Source organism: Lissotriton vulgaris, chromosome 12 (genome assembly GCF_964263255.1).
Source record: "Lissotriton vulgaris chromosome 12, aLisVul1.2, whole genome shotgun sequence".
Classification (NCBI taxonomy): Eukaryota; Metazoa; Chordata; class Amphibia; order Caudata; family Salamandridae; genus Lissotriton; species Lissotriton vulgaris.
The window spans coordinates 741,286,002-741,292,424 of NC_141700.1; positions in this window are offsets into that span (position 1 = coordinate 741,286,002).

Sequence of the window (6,423 nt, forward strand, 5' to 3'; positions counted from 1 at the left end):
CAAAGGGGGGGTGGGTGGGTGGGAAGGGTCGATAGGGACACAAAAGGCACAAACAGGCACTAAACATACATATACGCATCAAATCTTGTTGACTAGTTTTGTCTTCTCTCCTTTCTTTAAAACGCAGATGGGTACTGCTATACCCTTTAAATGGCTAGGATAGAACCATTAAGAATCGTCTCTGTTAATATTTGTGGTTTGAATGATGCGTCAAAGAGACAAAAAGTGGCGATGGGCCTACGAACACTTGGGGGTAACATCATATGTCTACAGGAAACTCATGTAGAACAGTCAGAAACACACTTACTAAACACATTAGGGTTTAAAGTAGTGGGTGCTACTACGCAAGGAGCTAAGACAAAGGGCGTAGGAATCTTAACTGATAGAAAGTCTGCTATTAGCAACTCACGAACCAAATCAGATTCACTAGGAAGGTGGGTCTTCACTCAGATTCAACTCCCTAATAACATCTCTTTCACTCTTTGCTCATTATATGGCAGCAATGTTGACGATCCCGGGATCATTGACCAAGTTTCTAGCGAACTAGTGCACTGGCCTACCCCGATAGTCCTATGCGGACACTTTAACATACATCTACCTAGCAACTGGGATGCCAACACAACCTGATGATATAAAGGAAGGAAACCCCAAGTCTTTCAAGCTTTAACTAACCTCATTCAAACTCATGGTCTGATAGACGGCTGGGCAAGCAGAAACCCGTCACTTTCAGGGTACACTTTTTATTCAGCCCCGCACCAAGTTTTGGTTAGACTAGATTATTTTTTTGTTTCTGCATCACTGGCCTCCAGCTTCACTATAGATACTGCCCCTCGTTTCATGTCCGACCCTAACCCTATTATTCTCACCATAAGGGAATTCGGGCAACCGAGAGAAACTTCCAGATGGAGCTTTGAAAAAGCCTTATTATACGATCCTAGCTATATAAACCACATGCAAGGATGGATTCAGGTGTTCTTAGATATAAACATTGGCTCTGCCTCCCAAATGACAGTCTGGGACACCCTAAAGGCAGGGATCAGAGGCGAGACCCTTAGGTTCTCTGTGCAAAAAAATAGAGCGGAAAAAACCCAGATCAAAGATCTTCAAGAAAAACTAAGAAAAATCGAAATTAAACTAACCCAAGCAATTCACGCAGGGGTAGATTGTCAGCCAACTCAACAAGAAGCAATTTTGGTTAAGGCAGAAATAGGGGCAGTGTTTATGGACAAAATCGCGGCTAAGTGGGCAGCAGCAAAGGAGAAGACGTACAAGTGTAGTGATAGCATTGGGCATCACTTAGCTGTCAGGACGAGGCAACAAACTACCCCAAGTGAAATCCATAAAATCCGGCTTGCTTCAGGAACAGAGGTTACGGATCCTAGCCGTATTCGGCATGAGTTTCAGGAGTTCTATGCTAGGCTGTATAATGAAGAACTTTTTTGCACGACCAACACACTAGACAGAGAGATTTTTGAATATCTCAGCGAGATAGAACTAAGCAAACTATGTCCAGGAGATAGCGAACTGTTAGATCCTACTCCTACATGGGAAGAAATCCTGGATGCCCTTAATAGCCTCCCAGATGGGAAGGCTTCTGGCCCTGATGGCATCCCCGTTGAGTTTTTTAAAATCTTTGCTAGTCAAATCAAAGTCATATTTACAGAGGTGATTACATCCATTTTCAACTGTACCCCCCCCCCCCCCAGCGTATTGGTCTAGGGCTAGGATTTCTATTTTTCCAAAAAAGGATAAATCCCCACTAGAAATGAGCTCTTACAGACCAATAACCCTTATCAATTGCGACTCCAACATTTTTTCTAAAGTATTAGCCTCCAGAATATCCCGAGTAGTGGAACCCCTTGTCTCAAAATGGCAACATAAGAAAGGGACTAGTGAATATGTCAGGAGAGTTATTACTCTGTTTGATGCTGCCCAAGTAGCCGGAGACCCGATGTCACTCATATTACTCGACGCCGAGAAGGCTTTTGACCGGGTCTCATGGCGATTTCTTTGGAAATTTATTGACAGTATGGGGTTTGGTGGCAGATATATGTAGGCGATACAGGCACTTTATCATAATCCGACTGCTAGTGTCACCATAAATCGACAACTGACGGAACCCTTTAAAATATCACGAGGCACCAGGCAGGGATGCCCCTGCTCTCCGTTATTGTTCGCCCTTTACTTAGATCCGCTTATCAAAAAAATAGAGCAAAACTACAACATTTTTCCAATAACATACTTCCAAAGCAGCTGTAAAATCTTGACCTACGCTGATGACCTTGCTATTTCCACTCTAGACCCTGTCAACTCCATACTGGCACTAGAGGATGAAGCCTACAAATTTGGGAGATTATCTGGATACGCCCTAAATAAAAACAAAACGCAGATATTAATAAATAGCAAAATCATCTGGACTGATACCAGAGTTGTACCACAGGCTAAATACTTGGGCATCCTAGTTTCACCTAGACTAGAGGAAATAGTTGCAGTCAATTTGGCTCCCCTTGCTGTCCAGACGAAGAAGGCATTAAAGCAAATTGATAATCTGTATCTAACATTGGTCGGTAGGTGCAATGTTATTAAAATGACTTATTTTCCCAAACTATTATATTTTTTTCGGTGCATTCCCCTTGAGTTTAGTAAAAAAGACTTACTTAAATTTCAACAAATTGTTACCCAATTTATTTGGGCATATGCTCAGCCCAGACGTGCATTAAAATACCTCACATTACCAAAAGACAGAGGGGGTGGGCTTTTCCTAACATTACCCTATACTACTGGGCGGCAGTCCTGCAGTATAGTTCAGTTCTGCTAAGAGATTCCACTTTTGGAATTGAAACATCTTTACCCTCACCCTTTTGGTCTTTGGTAGGGGAACAATATTGGGGCCTCCTACTACGAGAAATAGCTTATGGATATTACAATCGCGTTAAATTTAAGACGCTAATGAATTCCTACAAAGTTTTTCGCCATGTCCGGAGAATTTTGGGACTTGGTAGGTATAACTTTTACTCCCCTATAACTAATAACAACAACTTACCGGTTATATTTAGTTCATCTTATTTGTCTGAATGGCACAGAGCAGGGGTAACAAAACTTGGAGATATTATAACAACTAGGGGGATCGAATCCTTTCCAAATTTACAGACTAGATTTAAACTAAAAAGTCAAGAATTATTTAAATATATAGCCATTCACGACTACTTATCTAGGAAGGTGGGAGGAACCAACGGATTTGCTGAGGTTGAGCTTATGAACACCCTCCAGAACGTAACCTCTACTCGCATTGGGACTATTTATCAAATTATAAACAAGGAAACCCCAGATGATTTACAAACCATTGCCTCTAAATGGCACATTAAACTTGATTCCCCCAAAAGAATATTTTACAACTCTCTGCGATTATCACAACATATTTTAATTTCTGCCAAACTCCAAGCACAACATTTCAAAACTATATTCTTTTTGTACATGACACCTAGCAAAATCATCAAATGGGGATCTGGGAGATGAACATTATGTCCACGCTGCTCTGAAGTAGGGGCAGACTCTATACATATATTTGCAACATGTCCAACTATCAACTCCACCCTACTCAGAATCCAGAAGCTACTTTGCGAAATACCTAACCAACCAATACTTCTAAACCCCACAACCATTCTTTTGGGAACACAATCTGACTCTGTAAGAGTAAAGGAGGAAGGGCTGATTTTTGTTGCAATGGCAGTATGGAGGATATGTGTCTCCTCCGGCTGGTTAGATTCTGAGTCCCCCTCCTAGGCACAATGGTTGGCTAGATTAGTCGCTACATACCATTTAGAAAAATCCGTATACGCCAAAAAAGGACGAAGGAAAAGGAGGACGGGGATTGAAATCTGGGGAGCATTTTCTGAATGGATAGGTCAACAAGGGCAAGGGGACCCAGAGACATAATAGGGTTACGAGGCACCTATAATATCTTTTTTGTCATACTCTCTTTGTTAAGACATTATTTTCTTTAGTTTTTGTTTATTATGTATGTTTATTTGTGCCTGTATGTTTGGTTTTCAACACTTATGAGAGATGGGAGGAGGGGGGGTCCTGAATATTTCTTTATTTTGTAACTCTGTTTGAGATTCTGCTTTATGAAAAAAAAAAAAAAAAAAAAAAAATAAAAATAAAGTTCCTATAGGAATTAACATGGGAAAATGAGTTTGGACCTCCCTTTTTCTTTGTCACTCTTGACAAATCACCACAAAACTTTCAAGACATCAACTGAAGTGAGCATCGCATTCTTTTTGAACATTTCATGAGGATTCACGAAACCAAAGTTATTGACAGAACAAAAAACACTCTTCCTATGGAAAGTTGCTCCTAACTATATCTAGCATAGTAGAAAACCATCCAAAATATTGCTGAGTGCTGCATAGGTCATTGGCAATGGCACAATCAACAAACAATTGGAGAATGAGTCAGTTATGGAAGCAGATGTATATTGCTTCTAAATTGGAGCTGGGTTGGGGTAGTCCTGAGTGCCTAGATGGAGAATCCATGATATCCTCCATTTTTACTTTGTGCACTTCGTTGTCTCTATTATGATGTTGTCCTGAATGCTTGTGTGCTAAAGCTTCTAGAGATAGTGAACGTATCAGCCAAATAGATGGAAGTGCTGGGCATGATGTTTTTCGAGAAGATGCAGGTAGTCTTGTAGGTGACCTGGTCAGATTAGGGAAGCCAGTGGGGCTCCATTTTGGTGAGGATAATGCTGGTGAAGTTATTTAGGCCCTTGGTGAGGAGCGCAACAAAATGTCAGATGCCTTTCAGTGGGCCGGTGGGTTATTTGGAAAGCCACAGAACGCAACAGTGTCAACACCCAGGTTGCAAATCATGGAGGTTTGTGTAACCATTCTGAATCCACTTTCCAGGAGGAACATTTTAACTTTCTTTAATTGAGACAGCTGGCATTAAGCCATTTTAGCAGTGCATTCCATGAGGGTAAGATTAGTGCTGAGTGTAAATTATGGTTACTTATCATTGTTGGGCATTAGGTATGTGGAGGCGAGTGTTGTTGATCTAGGCTTGAAGTAGTTGTTACTTGTGGTTGTGGATATGAGGCACTCAGTCTTGATAGGGTTCAGTTTCAGATGGATGATTGGCACCTAGCTCCGGATGAAGTGCAGGAAGTGCTTAAACCACTGAATTTTGCAAGAAGAAGTTACTTTCCGAGGGAGTTGTGAGTTATCTGCATATTTGCGAGTGTTGATGCTGTTGTTGATGGGCAGGTTTCCAATGGGTCATATGTAGAAGTTGAAATTGATGTGTATAGGATGCATGTCTATGGCACTTCTCAGGTGATGGGGGGCTCCTGGGATCTGGACCTGCCTATGTGGACAGACTGGTGGCTGTTTGATAGATAGGAGGTTAACCAGAGGAGGAACTTGCCAGTGAGTCTCATTAAAGGTTCTAGGGAGCGTTCCAACAGGGACAGTGGTCCCGCCTCATTGGTACCGTGACAAGAGCCCCAGCATGAGATCTCAAATCCCAGGAAACCCTGTGATCTTGGACCAAAAATCATGCATTAGAGGTACATGCTTGTTACCCTCCTCACATACTTAATACACTCTCCGAATGTCCAATTCGCCTTACATTGGTGTTTTGCGATTTGAGCCTGGAAAAAGCCCAGCAGAGTCACTGGGAATTCATAATTAATAACACTGGAGGCCCCTGGTGTGGAATAATCAGGGAGGAAACTAAAACAACGCATTTGGAAAGACTGGTGATGTCAGGATCTAACTGTACCGCCATCTTTCCTGAAACAGACATTTTCTCCCTCTAGATAATTAAGTTTAAGGACCCCGTAACATGTGCTAGTTGCTCACCCAGGGGAGCCTCGCTCTGATAAAAGGCCCTCACTTCTCGACTGACGTGCAGTTCTTCTCTTCCCGTGAGAAGAATGCGTGTCCCTGGCCTTGCCCTGCGCGTGCTGCTTTACGAAGGTGTCTCTTATTTGCCATTAGCATTTTGAGCACGCGGCGGCTGACCGATTGTTCGTCTCTTTCTTGGCATCATTGTGGCCCTTTAACTGGACTGAGCTTAGATTTAATTGATTCCAAGTTACCTGTTGTTAACTTACTAGCCTATTGATGTTGGAGGAAGTTAAGATTGTACTTGCAGTTTCCTGATCATCAGTAGCCCTTGGCTAGTTTAGGCTTCTCGATGCTTCCTATTTTTAGGAGTTATACAGCGCCTAGAATTAACAGAGCAGGCGATACAATTAGCACGCAATGAACAGACAGTCAACATTTCTACTAGATAGAAATATCTTGGAAAACAACCGAAGCTCAAGAGACCCGGAAATATCTTTTTCAAGTTTCTGATGTCGGTTTAGGGTATGCTCCTTAATTCCCAAATTCACAGAACTTATACTTTAGTCAGCCAGTC